A 19,997-nucleotide genomic window follows, 5' to 3' on the forward strand; every position below is an offset into this window, starting at 1 on the left:
TCAAACTCCTCTCTGGCTGGACATGGGGGTTGCACCCCTCTACCATCCTACACACCTACAAATCCTTAATCCATCCCATCCTCTGTTATGCCAGTCCTGCCTGGATATCTGCCCCCCCCCCAAATCCTATAAGTCCCTCCAGATCCATGAGCGTCATCCACTCCGCCTTGCCTTCCGTATACTCCTCTCGTCCCCCACGCGGATCCTCTATGATCTCATTCCTTTCCCCCATCTGCTCCTCTTCCTCGAACATATCTGCATCCTTTACACCTCCCGCCGTCTTGAACCCCCTCACCCCCTTGTTGCTCCTCTCCTCTCCCACCCCTGCCCCCTGCCACGTCTTCACTGCTGTGTCCCCCCTACCCTCCATCTCTACACCCGACAACTCCTTTCCCAAAGTGGCTTCCATCAACTCCCCCTCCCAGATGATGCCCTCTCTCCCTCCATTTATCCCTCCTATCAACTCTGAACCTCACTCCCCCTCCTTTCCTCTGTCCTTTCCCTGGGCTCCCTCTTCCCCCCCTTCCATCCTGTTATCTCGCCACTAAACCTCTCCCTACCTCCCTTCTCCCCCCCCCCCAGTCCTTCTGTATTCCCCTCCTCTGCCTACCCCACTCCCTGTCGCGTCTGCCCAGCGCCCCCCACCTCTCTTATGGGTCCTCATCCTCCATCAGCTCCTTTCCCGGCTCCCCCCTTTTTTATTTTCCCATCATCTGTCCAGTTTCCCCCCACCTGCTCTCGGCTGTGGTATGTCACATTTGCCAACTTTTTAGTGCAGTATTCCAGTGACTGTTCAGTGTTGTTCATCTTTCTCGTGTTGCGAACAGAAACCATGCTGTCGCTGGGTGTGAATTTTATGTCTTTTGCGAACAGAAACCAGACTGTCGCCGTGTTTTTTTTTAATTGTCTGTCTATTGTTTTACATGTCTGCTTTGTATGTCTTTTCTTAGCGTCATCATCCCTCTGTTCTTTGTGTTATGTTCCACGATTTCTTATGGCCATGTTACTCTTTAAGTCTCCGATTTTATCCGCTGTTTTTATTATTTATTCTCTTCATCTTTCTAACAAAGTCTGTAGGCTGAAGAGCGGCATACTAAGCAGCTGCTAGCCCGCCCCCTTCGGGGGGAATTGAAATTCATTAAAAAAAAAAGGCCTGCCTTAGCAGTGTGTTCGTCGCACCTGAAGATGTCGGCCAGTTGCGCTGACGAACTATTGCTGAGTTTTCACTATGACATCCGACGTCTCGCCCGAGAACCATATATACAATGATGTTTTTGTATAGGAAGGGATTTAGAATGGTTCCTTGATTTCTTCTAGCCCAGGTCTTCTTTCTTCCTAATCTGCTGTGTTGAATCTTCTTTCCTTGCGGCATCTTGCTATCTACTCACTTGTGTCTTCGTTTTTCTCTAGACCAGGAATTGGAATTTAAGACCTCCTAACCTCATTACTTTACAATCCATTCTTATAGTATTTTCTTTCAAATAGTTATGTATCTTTTACTATTCCAGGTTGTTCTTCAGGAGAGTTTGGACATCCTTCCATTGTTCTCTTGCTTACTCCCTTGCGTGTTTAGGGAATGTTCCGCAATTGCTGGATTCCATATGGTATGACGATAATTTTAGCTGTTCTGTATCTTAGATTACAGCAACGTGCCTCTTCTTCACCTGGCGAATTCAAACATTTGTTCATCATTGATGTAACACGTCCACCTCCATTCTGATTTGGTTGACATCTATTATATCTTGCAATGCTGTTCTGAACAGTTTGCGACAGAAGTGCTAAGAATCTATCACTTTAGCAACACTGTTGTTAAGAAGATCACATGTGACTTTCACATGAACAAAGATTATGTCATCTCACATGTTGACTCTATCCAGGTTTCGTCATAGATCCACGTACTTTTCCACAGGGGTGATATCGTCTTGGACTGTTGCTCCTACAAACGGCATTTCCTTTCATCATCTGGAATAGTAGAAGTACTGGGCACCACACCCACTGCTCTTTCCTCTCATCCCTAACCACTCTACTCAGTTCTGCCGTCGACCTGATGGTGATGACGATGCATTTGCTCCAGATGACTTTGTGAGTAGTATGACATTCTGCACACCTTTGTCCAGCTTACATCCTCAAATTTCTCTAATTTACATGTTATTACCACCTATCTTAATTTTTGTGTTGTTCTACAAATTTTTTTCAAAGCAAAATTGATTGTCAAAACCCCTTCTCTTTTAAGATACATTACAAACTTTACAAATACTGAACTACTAAGAGAGCTTGCAAAAATTCTGTATTAAAAACTATACATGAGGTTCTCTTTATTAAAACTTTTGGTAAATTTAGTTCTGTTTTAACAGTTCAACATCTGTTATACTCATGCCATATGTACACTTTATTTTTCTTTTCGCTATTACTGTATAGATAATGGTTTCCTCATCTTCATCACGATGAGTAGTAAGAGGAAAATTGATGGTGATGAATGTTAGTGTGTTAGTATGTCCCTTTTTTCTAACTACACGTACATCATACTATAAAATCTGTCCACCTTCACTCTAACTCTGGCGTCTTTTTCTCTGCAATCTCATCTTTTCGACATAAGCTCTATGAGAACTTCAAAATACAATATACTTCTGCTTCTTGTCTCCCTTTCAAAAACTTGCTCCACTGTCCAGTTTCATTGTTCTAGAGCTTCTACATTTATTAGTTGTAGTTATCCGTATCTCGTTCTTATGTAGAGTAAACTTTTATGTTACTTTCTCCCTCTATCTTACTCTTCCTTATTGAAATCATCCCTGTGTTAAAGTCGCGTCCCTCTATCTACATACTTCGAACAAATAACATGTTCCTTGCTTTCCTTAATAATTCAATTCTCTTTGTCAATTCTCATCTCCTAAAGAAACTTTTACATCAATTTCCCTTACATCTCCTTTTAATATCAACTTGTGGTAACCTCCTCAAATCATAAATACTTCTCATATTCACACAAATATCTCTTCAAGAAAGTGTTCGCCGTCCACGATGGAACAAACCACAAATAAATATTTCTTTCTCACAAAATTCTTTATAGACATAATTTCTTGGCTTCCTTTCATCCACAAAAATCAACCTCTTTCTACTTTACACTACTGTTTCGTCAATCTATCCACATACAAATCTTTACCTTTCTCCTTTCCTTCTACTCATTCCCCATAACACATTTCCTCTTCAGAATGATTACTTTAGTTTTGTCTTTATTGCTCTCTTATCACAGTTGTCTTATTGATACACTAAGAAAGTTGACCAATTTATTATAATGAGATGAGTCTGATATAATTTTTTTTATTTGTGTGCATTCTCTTAGCTTCCCTAGTTCTGATTTCTACATTTTACCCTCATTGAAATCAGGACGTCTGATGCATCGCAGTTTTCTTTGGGAGTTAATATTTACTGTTTTACCCTTTATACACTTAATAGCTGAAGCTAGAGACAAGGTAACCAAGGGCCTAACATCAATGAGGCAGATAAAGGATGAATCAGGTGTAGTATTACACGACCTTGAGAAGATCCTGGATGGGTGGTGGGAGTACTTTGAAAGGCTATTGAATGAGGGAAATGTACGAAAGATGTATGAACATACAGATATAAATGAAGGAATGATGTCCCACAAAATGAAGATCTGGGAAAGGATAACTGAGAATAGGTTTCGTCTAGAAAACGCAATATGTGCAGAACAGTTTGAATTTATTCCGGGAAGAGGAAAAACCGACGCAATATTTGCACTAAGGCAACTGATGGAGTGACACAGAGAAGTGCAAGCCGAACTTAATATGGCCATTGGCGATCTTGAGATGGCATATGACAATTCGCCAAAGCAAGAGATACGGAGATGTCTGAGAAGAAAACGCCTGCCAGGAAAAGATACCAGAGTGATAGAAGACATGGAGGTGGAATTACACATGTCAGGCGAAGTGCAGGTGCAACAAATGATTTCCACTGAGAATAGGACTACATCTGGGATCAGCTCTCAGCCCATATCTCTTTGACCTTGTTATGGATGTCTAGTCAAAGATGTGAAAAAAGAGACACCTTGGAGCATGCTGTTTGCCAATGATGTTGTAATATGTGAACCCACCCAGGAGGCACTTCAAGACAAGCTTGAACAGTGGAGAAAAGCTCTAGAGGAAACGGGAATGAGAATTATCAGGATGAAAACAGAGTATATGTACAAAGGATGCCAAAGATTTATATTTTAATCCGCAAGGAGAACAACTGACGCTGGTCAAGAAATTTCAATACCTAGGTTCTTACATGAAATGGGATGGAGGCTTGGAGCCGAAATACTGCACAAGATAAGGAGTGGATCGATGAACTGGAGGAAACTGAGCGGAGTACTGTGTGATAAGAAGGTTAGCTGCAGAATGAAAGGGAAGCTTTACACGTCTATGGCGAGGCCTTCGATGCTGTATAGCGCAGAAACTAGGCCATTTACAAAAGCCCAAGCGAAAAAGATGGAAGTGGCAGAAATGAGAATGTTAAGGCCGATGAGTGGGGTGACACGAAAGGACAGACTAAGGAATGAGTACATCAGGGGAACAGTGAATGTGGGGCCATAGGGAAGAAGATCCAAGAATGTGAGCTAAGATATTATGGACATGCACAGAGAAGAGGGGAGTACTATGTGGGGAGAAGAGTTGGAAACCTAGAAATCGAAGGATCAAGGAGAAGAGAAAGACCGAAACTGAGACGGAAAGGCAGGGTAGCAGGGGACCTATAGGAGAAAGGATGGCTCAGAGAAGAAGCACTGGATAGGCATTCATTGAAGGGAAGAATCCAGCAAAGCAACACCGACATTACATGACATGGGAAAAGGATACGATGATGATGATGATAATGATGATGACACTTCATACACTTTCAAGTTACTCACATGGTGGTAGCCCAATGACTTTCCTGTTTTTGCTTAATCACTTCGACTACCACTTTACTTACTTCCATAGGGCATTTATATACCAAAAATTATTTATATGTTTGATGTTTTTTCTTGCTAGAGATATGGTGCGTTTTCACAAGTACTTTTTGTCCTAGTGAAAATAGCAGTGAGTGTGCCGTTTTGTCCGCCTGGTTCATTCTATTTAAGCCACAACCTTCAGATTGCTCAGTTCCAGTTTTACTAGATGTTGTTGTTGTACTCTGGTTACTGATCGGAATTTAATTATCTCCTAGATTTTATTCATGGCTGGCTTGTTTTTTAGGACAATTATTGGAAGTAATAAATTACTGCTAAGTGGCATTTCATTTGCCACATCCTGGAACTCAGAGGAATGTCTGTCCCACTTATTATGCTGCTTGCTACAATACAAACGACAGAGGGTCCTCAAATCCTTAATCGTTCGTTCAGTCAGGTTGGCGTTCAGCATATGTTTGGAAGTATAAATGGGTTTAATTCTAATCCATTATCTTCCTGGCAATAGTTTTACAGTTAACACAAATTCCAGTGCCATATGACCAGTCAACACATAGGTTTTTCGGCCAAATAGGAAGCCTCGGAGCCTACAGAACCCCCATACTACCGCCAAGGCTTCCAACTCTGTGATCGAGTAATTTTTTTCACATTTGGTAAGTAATACACTAGCGAAAGCTATCATCACCCTTTTCCACTATCCATCTTCTTGATATTGTTGAAAGAGTACCACACCAAAGCCTGTTTTAGCACTGTTATTCGCCATATAGAACTACTTCGCCGGATTGGGATGTGCTAAAATTGGGGACTTAATCAGTGACATTTTTAATTGCTGGAACTCGCGTTCTGTTTGGCCATCCTACACCGCATAAACCAGGATAGCAAGGGTTTCTATCCAAATGAATCTTTTTTAGAAGATAATGAGCCCCAAGAAGCCACGCAACGTCTTTCTGTTGTGTGGAGTGTCTATATCTTGCATTGCTTGCAGTTTTCTGGGATTTGGTTCAGTTCCCTTTTCAGTCATGATATCTAAACCATTTTCTTCGCAAAACTGGACTTCACTATGTTCACGGTTACTCCACATTCTTTTAATGTCCTTAGAAATTCATTTAGCACCTCATTATCAATTTTCCATGATGGTTCATCTACTAATATGTCATTTACATTGACATAACAAGTGAGACACTGTTGGAGATGTTTACCCAGTACAGTTCCTAAACCTCTTATAAAGGCAGCAGAGATATGTTCTGACCGAAAGGGAGTCTTCTGAACACACAACACCGTCCAAATGCGATAAAAGCAATATACTTTCTACATTCATGTGGTAGGAATTATTTGGCAAAGACTATCCCTCAAATCCAAGGAAGAGAAAATCTTGACCCAAAACAACTCTTGTAGAAGCTCTTCCAATGTTTCAGGGCGATCGGTTTCAGAATGGATAATGTAATTTACCTGTCATGCATCGTTGAGCACCCTAATACTTCCATCCTTCTTATTTACAATTTGCAAAGGGGTGTTGTATATTGAGGTTGAAGATTCAATAATATCTTCATCTAGCATCTTTTGTGATTCTAAATATACTTGTCTTTTGTAACAGAGTGAAATAGTGTAAGGCAGTACTTAAATGGCTTGTGATCTCTAACTTTAAATTCATGATGAAAATTTTTAATGGAACTTGGCTTTGGCAGGAACACCTTGGCATTTGCTATAATACTCCCTCTAATTCGGCTTTGTCTGTATCTGAGATATCGCTTACTTGTAGCAATTTATTAACTATTTGTTGATGAATTTCAAGCGTTACTTTGTCATCTGCAGGTATTGTTTCTTCTGTCCACCTATACCATGGATGTCCCTCCTCTAATTGATACAGAACCATTTGCATAGTCAGTTGTTTCTAAGCGTCTGGCATCTCTTGATATCTGAATTTTTCTTCAAAAGTACCTTCCCAAGTATCATATACTCTTCGTCCATATTGGGTGTAACACGATTTTGACACATGAAATCGTTCCCAATGATTATGGGCACAGACCGTTTCGGCACAGTTACCATGTTGGCTTCTATTTCATGCCCCTGACATGAAAACGCTACACGCATCTGTCTAGTAACTACAGTCTACGAACCCATAACAGGTCAACGTCCACAACAATGCTAGCGCATCTTGAGCGTTACATTTTTCAAAACGTTCTTCCGAAATCGCTTCCTGTGTCCAGGATGGCATCTACAAACAAACCACTTACCTCAACTCGAACGATCGGTTGCACTTCATGAAGAGCTTCAGTTTCATTTTCAGGATTTAACGCATCCTCTGTCGAGTCACATGTTATGCTTTCAATATGTTTGGCATGCATTTCCCATCGGTTTGCTGCAGTCGTCTTACCCTCCTCACTACTCTTAACACCTGTCATCTGAATATTTAGATGTCTACTTATTAGTCCATATTCTTTATTATACGCATCTGTCCTATGCACATCATCTGACTTGCGTATGAATTCTGGCTTTTCCAATGGTGTAATCCTCTTGGCACACCATTTCTCTCTCGATATTATATAAATGAACTAAATCCTCAACAATTTGGTCATCATCAGTTTTTGTACACATGCATACATTAACTGGTGACGACTTTTCTTCCTCATCATGAGACGCTTCCCAGTCAATTGTCTGCCAACATACTGGCAGTTGTATCTGATCAGCTCCTAAACCTACTTCAGAACCTTGTTGGTCAAAGCTAAGTCTATTTACACATTAAATTATGAAATCAACTTACTTTGGCGATTGAATCTCTTGTGACTGATCTCCATACCGTTCCTCTCGTCAATTCTGCTTCTTAGCACGGTTTGGTGGTCTCCACTTTCTGTAATGGTTCATCTAGTACTGATTCATCTAGGGCTTGTTATCCTGCTTAAGTTAGATTCTCTCAACCTTTCTGCGTTCTGGGCACTCTAGTTCCACCCAAATAATTTGGGTTCTGTAGTGGAGAACCTCTAAGCCTTCCTGCTTCGTTTTCATGGTGATCTTATCGTGAATTATAGTTACCACCATAATTTCTGGAAGCAGAGCCATTATTGTAATTCCGCGGCTCACCAAAACCATAATTACTCTTTGACCTCCGTGAGTTGTCAAAACCATAGCTATTATTATTCCATGGGCGATTACTATTGCTCCCAAAACGATTACCCTTTCCAACATTACTATTGCCATTGTAAGCATTGCTAAAAGCCACTCGGTAGCTATTATTCCCCCTACCATTAGTTTCTCTACTAACACGTTGATTTCTCGCGTCATCTTCACTGAAGATGCATTCAAGTTCTCATAATATCCCTTTAAATGTCTGTATATTATCTCCAGCTCTGTCAACAACGGTTGCTGCTAATGCAAGGGTAATTTCATTGCGCACATACGTATCAGTTCCATATCACTATATGGATTGTCTAAACACTGATTCCTTTTCATCACTTCTTCAAAAAATCTAAGTGTCTTCTTTTATCCTGAATTTTCATATGACGTCTTCTGTAACAATTCATAGTTTATCCTATTTGGAGTTTCCGCAGACCAGTATCGCTCCAAGAACACGGACTTAAATTGTTCATACGACTGACAGTTTGCCATCCGTATGACAACAAATGAAATCAAATTTATGTCTAAGTGGCCAATGTTCTCGTAAATCGATTTGGAATTGACGCATAAACGTGCGGGGCTGTAAGTAGTTCCCACTTTCTTTTCAATGTCGGAATTTTCTAACAGTCAAAAAATGATCATTGTCAAATTACTATTGAACCATATGCTGTTTGTGTTTTCGCAACATTTTCCGTTCCCTTCATTTGCATCATGTTTTCCTTTATTAGTACTACCACATTTGTAGCCTGAGACGACATATTTGGGTCCCATCTAGCATCGCCTCTACGCAATTTTGTGCAAATATCTGCACCGTACAGTTCTCGTCAATCGGACTGAAAGCTAGGTTCAAATTTCCCGTCTTTGAATCAGTGTTTTGTCCTTGTATTTACTTCATATTGACCTGTGTTATCTGGCGTGCTGTACTGTAACTCGTAAATTGAGAATTCGGTATCTGTAGTACAGTAAACTGCTCTGCTGTCGCGTCATTCGCGTACGTTCGGTGGGTCGGCTGCCACTCTGTTGATATGCGTGCAGATACCATTTCTCGCACCATTGCCTGCAGTGAACGCACATTACCTGCTTTGCTCAGCTGTCGCAACTGCACTTCTACCATTTGTTTCTGTTTATGATCAGAAAAAAATTACGCAACATTTTGTGGACGTACAAGTGGAATCTCATGAATTTTTTGCGTTTCCGCAATTGACACGGAAGATTGCCCAACGAGAGTGGTTACATGTGGACTTTTTTCCGCCACTACGTCAGACGAAACTACCGATTCTGTCACCTCATTACTGCTTTCTGTGCGGTTCTCAATACACTGCTTCAGTTCTGTAGGAAGCTGTTCATACTGCTGCCTATTTTTCGAGACGATATTTATAATGCGTGTATCGAATCTTCTTAACGCGGCTTGCCTGACACGATTTCTGACATTAAGTTCTGCCACGATTCGTTTCACCTTAAAAGACGCCCTACGTGCTAAATTACAAAAGCCAGTCTTATTAAAACATTAGAATTAGCATCTGGGAAAACTTCACCTGTGTGATTTTCTCTTGTGTTAATCGTCAGGACAGTCGCACTGAAGATTCCAACAGTAGTCTGCCATCATGTGCTTATCACGTCTACCTTGACATCGTTCTTCCATCACCTGAAAATCTTATTGAAATCTTTCACTTTGTTCCTCGCTGTAGTCATCAAGATTGTCCGTAAATCCATGAAGCTGGATATGGAGGTAGTGAATCTTAATGCCCCCAAACTTTTGAGGTTTCTGAGCATGTTTGGTACCAGTTCCTCATAATTATGCGCTTTGTGGTTAAAGAAGAAATTCTTGAAAACACAAACAAAACCGCTCCAGGCAGATGCTTCAATGCCATTCAGAACTTTAATGAATTCCAAATCATGTATAAGGTTCCAAATTTGGGGACCATTAAATATACCAGCATTTAATTTTTCGTTACTCAGTCCAGGAAATGAAATGTACATATATTTGAAACATACACTGTATTTGTCCAATGCTTTCACAAATTGCTTGACATGGGATGGTGGAAGAGTGGTTTTATCTCTGTCAACGAATGGTTCTTTTAGGGTATTAACTGCTCCTACAGCAAAGGTATCTCTTAATGGCCTTGAAACCTTTTCCCGGTGATCATGATTTGCTCTGCTGTCCCACATGCAAATAAAGCAAGGGAATTTTGTGTATCCACTTTGCTGTCCAAGCAAAAAGTTAATCATTTGTAAATCAACACAAAAATCTGGAGAACCATATGGATATTTTCGCAGTCCTCATGAAGTTGCATCGAGTGGGCAATTGGAATGGATGCATAGCAGTTACCATTATGCAGCAATACACATTTTAGGCTTCTGGTTGAGCAATCGATAAAATGCCTCCAGTCTAGAGGCTGATATTTTGATAGTCCCACTTCAGTAGTAAACTGGGGATGTCACTGCAGTAAACAAGTGCATCATCTTGACTGAAATGTGGAAGTAGGTCTCGTTCACTTGTCTGGTAAGTTGTTATTTTACTTCCTGGTTGTAAACAATTCTTCTCATTTAGCTAGATGCCAAGAGTTCAGGAGACTGTTTAGAAAGGCTGAGATCTCTTATCAAATCGTTAAGCTGTTCCTGACTGAAGTTCTGATGTCTTGTGCAACTTCCTTCGTATCAGATTCACTATTATTAGTGTTCAAGTCCTGCAAAAAATTGTTCAAATAGCTCTGGGCACTATGGAACTTAACTTCTGAGGTAGTCAGTCCCCTAGAACTTAGAGCTACTTAAACCTAATTAACCTAAGGACATCACACACATCTATGCCCAAGGGAGGATTCGAACTAGCGACAGTAGCGGCCGCACGGTTCCACACTGTAGCGCCTAGAACCGCTCGGCCACTCCGGCCGGCCAAGTCCTGGAAATCATCGTCATCCGAAGGAAATAGTTTTGGCAGAGTAGTGAACACTGGTGGAGGAATGTTATTGCTATGTGGTGCAGGTCGCTTTGCTGATTCCAAATGGAGATATTCCCAGTTATGCTTCTTGAAGCGATTGAAATATTTTACACTGACTATGCAAAAATAACAATAATTGTGGTGTCTTTTTTGGCTGTCGCCACACCACTGGCACTCCAAAGTTTACGCCCTTTAGTTTCCATTAGTCCACAGACGTAAAGCCTTAACACAGCTTTGGCAAACTTTATGAGGAGCCCAATGTTCATCTTGTTCTCCCAGTTTAATACCCAAATACGCAAGATAGGCCTGTTTGACAAAGTCAGTGAGGCTGTTTCGTTGTTCTTGCAGAGTGTATTCTCCACATATATTAGTAGAACGTATCAGGAGAGTTGAAACAACGTTTAAACCGAGCGAGGTGGCGCAGTGGCTAGCACACTGGACTCGTACTCGGTAGGGCGACGGTTCAATCCCGCGTCCGGCTATCCCGATTTAGGTTTTCCGTGATTTCCCTAAATCACTCCAGGCAAATGCCGGGATGGTTCCTTTGAAAGGGCACGGCCGACTTCCATCCCCGTCCTTCCCTAATCCGATGAGACCGATGACCTCGCTGCCTGGTCTCCTCCCCCAAAACAACCCAACCCAACAACCTTTACGCGAAAAACTCATGTTTATCTATAAAAAGAATAAAGTAAGATAAAAATTATATTTGCAAAATTAATTTTTATAAATATGATGAGGTGGAGCTAATAAGACAATGTGTAGTGCAATATGATCTATAACTTACATTTAACCAACATTAATGTAATAACTAATTGTAACATACGTTTTTCTTGATACACTGAACGATAAATTCTTCACTAAGAAATACTTTTAACAGCCGTTACACAAATCGTGTCCTCTCACACGGTCGTTTCTCGCTCGACGGCCGCTCTGAGCACAAACAAGTGGGTGGCGGACCCTGACCTTCAATGCAGCAGTGTGACCAACTGCCTCTCCCTGAAATTGTGAAAAACAAGAGGGTTTCTTAAATTACAGCCACGTCCCATAATCTCACATTCTCCTCTATGACATGTAACATATAAGAAATTACTTTTATACATACGGAATTAGGAAATATATAATGTATAGGCATACAGGATTAAGGAATTCAGAACCGATTTACTGATAATTTAACGATATAACGCTACACTTCAGAGATAGCCTGTATCTATGAAACTAGAGCCAATTGGGGAAATCTGTTTTCAGATTCAACTGCAAAATATACCTAGTATACGTTCAAATAGCCCTGGAAACAAGAATTTTTTCATTTGTAGAGCTGTGTTGTCAACTCTTTGGTAAGCATTAGACACTGCATTCTGCACCTGATCAATATCAGTGCGCATCTTTTCCTCACTGGCCATAAGCGACTGAATTAGTTCGCGCTAGTCTCTCGCCTCTTTACGGATTTCAATAAACTGTTCATTAACTTCCGTTTGCGTATTTTGATAATGTATGCGAAGTTTTTCAAATCCAGCATTGGTTTGAATTTTGAGAGCATTTAAAACTGCATTAGTGGCCACTAACCCTTCATTTGTTTTAAGTCTTCTACCCCTACCCTCATCGACACACTTGTTTGCTTGACAACAGTAGTGCGTTGCTTCAACATTGCGAACACACTATCAGACACTTCACCATCATCATCTGTCACCATTTTGTGTAAATTTTGCCGTTCGCCTCTTTCATGTCATGTTTCACCCACTTCTGTGCATATTCAAGGCGCACTTACACACATTTGTACCCCAGGAAAGTCTCACTTCTCATTCATAATTATAACATTTGCACGTCCTCTAATTCTGCTTCTGAACCAATAGATCGGACATTTGTCCTGTTTTGTACGGTCTCAACCTGAATACCGATTGCGAAACTGCCACCATTCCATCTGCATTGTCACTTCGTTCGGTTTCGTTACCCGCATCCGACACATTTCATTGTACGTCATGTTTTATCGAATCAAGCTCTACAGTTTGCCCTGTACGCGGTGATCTACGTCAGTCCGTCATCTCAAACCGTGTAATTGCCCTCTGTCTTTCACCATTTACGCGTGATGAGCTCTAGTTAACATGAAGTTATACGACCTGACACGTCTCAAAAGTATCATAGATAGTCTCTTGGGACATTAACACATCATTGTCAACGCCGTTCACAGTTTGTGGGTACTGAAACCGACACACCAAAGCCGTGAATAGCTTCGCGCATGCCAGAAACGTCATGCACTAGCTACTTTTACTCAAACACACAACAATTTTTTTTAAGCGTTACTAAAAAATGTTCTACTCTCTCACCACACATTTACAGTGAGCTGACCGCTATGCAGACATATACATTAAGTAACCTTGTAACGTTTTCTTTAAAAAAAGTTTTTTAATGCCAATTTTTTTAATGCCAATGTTTTTATTCCTTCTTCTAATTTGGCTAACTAATAACACAGTTGACCAGCTGCCATCCTGGCAGGGTCGCCATTATCTGACAGTCCACTCCTTTCCTCATTCGTCAGACATCAGCAAAAGCACCCTGTAAGTGCATAAGTGTCAATAGAATAAATTACAGGGGTTGGTAGTTGACCCTTATTCTACGACACAGGACATCGTGTTCAGCTCTACAAAATTGGTTTAATTTATGTTATGTTGTCAATTAAGCATATTGGTTTACATATATTGTGACATGACAATTTCATGACAATTGTCAAGATAACGTATTACATCGTGATTAGCAGAAATAACAATGCACACAACAATATGAAATTTAAATAGAAAGTTATCTACAAGAATTTTTTTTACAAAAAAATGGCTGTGAGCACTGTGGGACTCAACTGCTGTGGTCATCAGTCCCCTAGAACTTAGAACTACTTAAACCTAACTAACCTAAGGATATCACACACATCCATGCCCGAGGCAGGATTCGAACCTGCGACCGTAGCAGTCGCACGGTTCCGGACTGCGCGCCTAGAACCGCGAGACCACCGCGGCCGGCAATTTTTTTACATCTAGACAGTGAAGCACTGTCTGCTTCCGCCAGTATTACGTCAAATCATTCGATTGCGGTTCTAAATTCGGTACTGTTTAGGATGAGAGTCAGGTTTACGGAGGATAGTTAGTTTTTGTGACTAGATATGCAAAAGATTACTCTTGGTTGTTTGAGTTCACAGTGGATGCAAGATGGTGATCCAATAACTTAACACCTTTGCCAGAGACATTTACCTTTAGCTGCGACGTGTTGTCGGCTGTATGGCTGCTCTTACCCTCCGGAAATCCTGTAAAAAGCTATTCAAAGTCTTTACTCATTTGATCAGGTGAAAGTGCCCTATGTATCTTGTTAGGCGAGAAAACATGCACCCATATCTAGTCTGGATGGGATGGCGATATACACATGCACAGATGGAGCAGCGTGTATACTTCAGCGCCGTCTCTGTTCTCACAAGAACAGTTGACTATGTAGCTGCTTCGTTTCTCCGCTGTCATGGCGCAACGACTCTTCAGCTAATTTTTTGCTAAATGTCAGCCAAAGTGAACGCAACGTTCACGCAAAATTCCTCTTTTGGCGTCGTGCAGAGTGTGGTCCACCCTGTAGTACAGTTGATGCTGGTTGAGATGATAGTCCATGAAAAGTTTTCGGCATTTCTCGTCCATAGCAAAAACTGTCCTTTCACCTGTGTCCTTTCGTGCTTCACATCACGGCCTTTTTTGACCAATGGGGGCATTCCTTTCATCTCATGGAAACTACCCCCGCCAATCGCAAATAGTGCACCTTCAAACTTCACGGTAATCCCTCCACTTCTTCTCCTTCTGTGTTTATTTCAGTCAATCAGATCTTTTGTGCCCCCTCCTGATGCCTGAAAGTTATATGCGCACATCACGAGAGCACCTTGGACTTTTCATGTGATCAGTAAATGCGACTCTCTTTTAACTTCGTCTAAGGCCTGTCTGTATCCATCTGGAAATTCCCCAATGCAATATTCTAAACTATTTCTCCATTGCAGGTAGTGTTGGGCCGTTACCTGCTACCTTCGATGTATCGCCTAGTGCGTTCGTTGTCTCCCTCGCCGTATGTCACAGACCCTCTGTTAAAAAAGCTTTCATTGTATCTGTGCCTTGGCTGCACAATCCAAGCCAGTCCGAAACTAAAGCGTCACTTGCAGCAGCTTTTATCACCTTAACCTCATTGAAGTACAGGTTTGCGGTTCCGTGTGTTGATACAATGCAATTGAGTGTCATACATTTTTACATTACATACCGTAAATTTAGAGAGGCAAATTTGCTAACTATTACCAAAGTATGTCTTGTGACATATCCTTCCAGCCGATATGACATAAAATCTCATGTAAGGAGCGAAATTAACATTAATTGAAGCTGATACTTTACAAAATTTACATTAGTATATTCTGCAGAGCTTGGAAGCATCGTGTGCAACGATTCAGCAAAATCTTATTAATACCATAACTGGTACATGTCGAGTAGAGATACATCTGGCTTCTTTTTATGTTATCCTATAACAGCGACATTTACTTTTACATGTAAATATAGAAACTGACTCCGCTCATCACGTTAGCTGTGTTTTCTTCTTACTGTATCACATCTTTTTTTCTTCAAACAACGTACATGTGGTACAATCGACTTTGGTCTCGTTTATTAATAACTGATTATACTATGTACTTTGGTGACGATTTGTATCTGTTAGGTCAACAATGAATGGTAAATAAATGTTGTGTGTTGTATTTTGGTTTCCACCCACATCATCTGGTAGTTATGGGTTTAAGTGTGGATTAGTTGTACCTAGTGCAGTTGAAAATGGGAGTGATAAATGAAATAATGTCATTTTGGTGGAATAATAAAGAAGCATTAAATGGCCCAATTGGGACTATTTATTTTAGATGTTTAATTTCTCCTATACTCATCTCATATAATTACTGCAGTGTTAACATACCGGAAAAATAACTGTATTTCTGTCAGATCTCCACTCACTAGCTGCACAGACGCACAATGCATCCCTGTACCACCTGCAGTTGACTGGGTGTTATATACGCAGTGTAGGCCTTCTTGCAACAGCTCCCAATGGAACGTCTTTTACGTATGATGACACAGCCAAAAGATGCTGTTCTAGGCCCCACTTTGAAATACCTGCCACCAATATCGCGAAAACAGCAGTACTACAGTCTAATCAAGAAGGCACCACATATGTCATGAAGAGTCACACATGTGTTCAGTTCCATCTCTCGCCAGATATGCAGCTTCGTTGAAAGGACCGCGTCTCTGATCAGACCTTTTATGCTCAGGTAAACAAATTACTGTGGGTGGTACAATGTTATTGACTGAAAGATTACCCTTATCATAGGCAATTTAACAGATAAACGAATAGCGCTTAGTTTTGCAGATATAATATTTCGTCCGCCTATCGAAAAGACGGCTGAAAAACTGTAAGTGCATTAAACAAATCAGTCCAGCGTAGACAGGTTTGTGTTTGACTTCTTTACATAAACAGTAGCTTCAGTATTTCTATCACACTCTTTGTTTTAGCAATTGCTGTACTGTAGTCACACATCTCTCGTTGCTCCCATAATGCACTGCTTCATTTTACTTACCTACAAGTAGATATTCCTGTGGAATAAATGTCATTTTAAAAAAATCTCACAATTTTAGGCGCAGCTTTTCGTGATTTTATTTAGGGTTTCTATTACATTCTGTCGAATGGATTATCTTTAGACTTCTGCTTCAGAAGTTCACATCTACATCTACATTTATTCTCCGCAAGCCACCCAACGGTGTGTGGCGGAGGGCACTTTACCTGCCACTGTCATTACCTCCCTTTCCTGTTCCAGTCGCGTATGGTTCGCGGGAAGAACGACTGCCGGAAAGCCTCCGTGCGCGCTCGAATCCCTCTAATTTTAAATTCGTGATCTCCTCGGGAGGTATAAGTGGGGGAAGCAATATATTCGATACCTCATCCAGAAACGCACCCTCTCGAAACCTGGCGAGCAAGCTACACCGCGATGCAGACCGCCTCTCTTGCAGAGTCTGCCACTTGAGTTTGCTAAACATCTCCGTAACGCTATCACGCTAACCAAATAACCCTGTGACGAAACGCGCCGCTCTACTTTGGATCTCTCTACCCGCTCCGTCAAAACGATCTGGTACGGATCCCACACTGATGAGCAATACTCAAGTATAGGTCGAACGAGTGTTTTGTAAGCCACCTCCTTTGTTGATGGACTACATTTTCTAAGGACTCTCCCAATGAATCTCAATTCGGTACCCGCCTTACCAACAATTAATTTTTTTTGATCATCCCACTTCAAATCGATCCGCACGCATACTCCCAGATATTTTACGGAAGTTACTGCTACCAGTGTTTGTTCCGCTATCATATACTCATACAATAAAGGATCCTTTTTTCTATGTATTCGCAATACATTACATTTGTCTATGTTAAGGGTCAGTTGCACTCCCTGCACCAAGTGCCTATCCGCTGCAGATCTTCCTGCATTTCGCTACAATTTTCTAATGCTGCAACTTCTCTGTATACTACAGCATCATCCGCGAAAAGCCGCATGGGACTTCCAACACTATCTACTAGGTCATTTATATATATTGTGAAAAGCAATGGTCCCATAACACTCCCCTGTGGCATGCCAAAGGTTACTTTAACGTCTGTAGACGTCTCTCCATTGACAACAACATGCTGTGTTCTGTTTGCTAAAAACTCTTCAATCCAGCCACACAGCTGGTCTGATATTCCGAAGGCTCTTACTTTGAGGCTCTTACTTTGTTTATCGGGCGACAGTGTGGAACTGTATCGAACGCCTTCCGGAAGTCTAGAAAAATAGCATCTATCTGGGAGCCTGTATCTAATATTTTCTGGGTGTCATGAACAAATAAAGCGAGTTGGGTCTCACACGATCGCTGTTTCCGGAATCCATGTTGATTCCTACATAGTAGATTCTGGGTTTCCAAAAACGACATGATACTCGAGCAAAAAACATTTTCTAACATTCTGCAATAGATCGACGTCAGAGATATAGGTCTATAGTTTTGCGCATCTGCTCGACGACCCTTCTTGAAGACTGGGACTACCTGTGCTCTTTTCCAATCATTTGGAACCTTCCGCTCCTCTAGAGACTTGCGGTACACGGCTGTTAGAAGGGGGGCAGGTTCTTTCGCGTACTCTGTGTAGAATCGAATTGGTATCCCGTCAGGTCCAGCGGACTTTCCTCTGTTGAGCGATTCCAGTTGCTTTTCTATTCCTTGGACACTTATTTCGATGTCAGCCATTTTTTCGTTTGTGCGAGGATTTAGAGAAGGAACTGCAGTGCGGTCTTCCTCTGTGAAACAGCTTTGGAAAAAGGTGTTTACTATGTCAGCTTTACGCGTGTCATCCTCTGTTTCAATGCCATCATCATCCCGGAGTGTCTGGATATGCTGTTTCGAGCCACTTACTGATTTAACGTAAGACCAGAACTTCCTTTCTGTCAAGTCGGTACATAGAATTTTACTTTCGAATTCACTGAACGCTTCACGCATAGCCCTCCTTACGCTAACTTTGACATCGTTTAGCTTCTGTTTGTCTGGGAGGTTTTGGCTGCGTTTAAACTTAGAGTGAATCTCTCTTTGCTTTCGCAGTAGTTTCCTAACTTTGTTGTTGTACCACGGTGGGTTTTTCCCGTCCCTCACAGTTTTACTCGGCACGTACCTGTCTAAAACGCATTTTACGATTGCCTTGAACTTTTTCCAAAAACACTCAACATTGTCAGTGTCGGAACAGAAATTTTCGTTTTGATCTGTTAGGTAGTCTGAAATCAGCCTTCTATTACTCTTGCTAAACAGATAAATCTTCCTCCCTCTATTTATATTCCTACTAACTTCCATATTCAGGGATGCTGCAACGGCCTTATGATCACTGATTCCCTGTTCTGTACATACAGAATCGAAAGGTTCGGGTCTGTTTGTTATCAGTAGGTCCAAAATATTTTCTCCCCGAGTCGGTTCTGTGTTTAATTGCACGAGGTAATTTTCGGATAGTGCACTCAGTATAATGTCACTCGATGCTCTGTCCCTACCACCCGTCCTAAACATCTGAGTGTCCCAGTCTATATCCGGTAAATTGAAATCTCCACCTAAGACTATAACATGCTGAGAAAATTTATGTGAAATGTATTCCAAATTTTCTCTCAGTTGTTCTGCCACTAATGCTGCTGAGTCGGGAGGTCGGTAAAAGGAGCCAATTACTAACCTAGCTCGGTTGTTGAGTGTAACCTCCACCCATAATAATTCCAGGAACTATCCACTTCTACTTCACTACAGGATAAGCTACTACTAACAGCGACGAACACTCCACCACCGGTTGCATGCACTCTACCCTTTCTAAACACCGTCTGTACCTTTGTAAAAATTTCGGCAGAATATATCTCTGGCTTCAGCCAGCTTTCTGTACCTATAACGATTTCAGCTTCGGTGCTTTCTATCAGCGGTTGAAGTTCCGGTACTTTACCAACGCAGCTTCGACAGTTTACAATTACAATACCGATTGCTGCTTGGTCCCCGCATGTCCTGACTTTGCCCCACACCCGTTGAGGCTGTTGCCATTTCTGTACTTGCCCAAGGCCATCTAACCTAAAAAACCGCACAACCCACGCCACACAACCCCTGCTACCCGTGTAGCCGCTTGTTGCGTGTAGTGGACTCCTGACCTATCCAGCGGAACCTGAAACCCCACCACCCTATGGCGCAAGTCGAGGAATCTGCAGCCCACACGGTCGCAGAACCGTCTCAGCCTCTGATTCAGACCCTCCACTCGGCTCTGTACCAAAAGGTCCGCAGTCAGTCCTGTCGACGATGCTGCAGATGGTGAACTCTGCTTTTATCCCGCTAGTGAGACTGGCAGTCTTCACCAAATCAGATAGCCGCCGGAAGCCAGAGAGGATTTCCTCGGATCCATAGCGACACACATCATTGGTGCCGACATGAGCGACCACCTGCAGAT

The sequence above is a fragment of the Schistocerca americana genome, chromosome 5 (genome assembly GCF_021461395.2).
Source record: "Schistocerca americana isolate TAMUIC-IGC-003095 chromosome 5, iqSchAmer2.1, whole genome shotgun sequence".
Classification (NCBI taxonomy): Eukaryota; Metazoa; Arthropoda; class Insecta; order Orthoptera; family Acrididae; genus Schistocerca; species Schistocerca americana.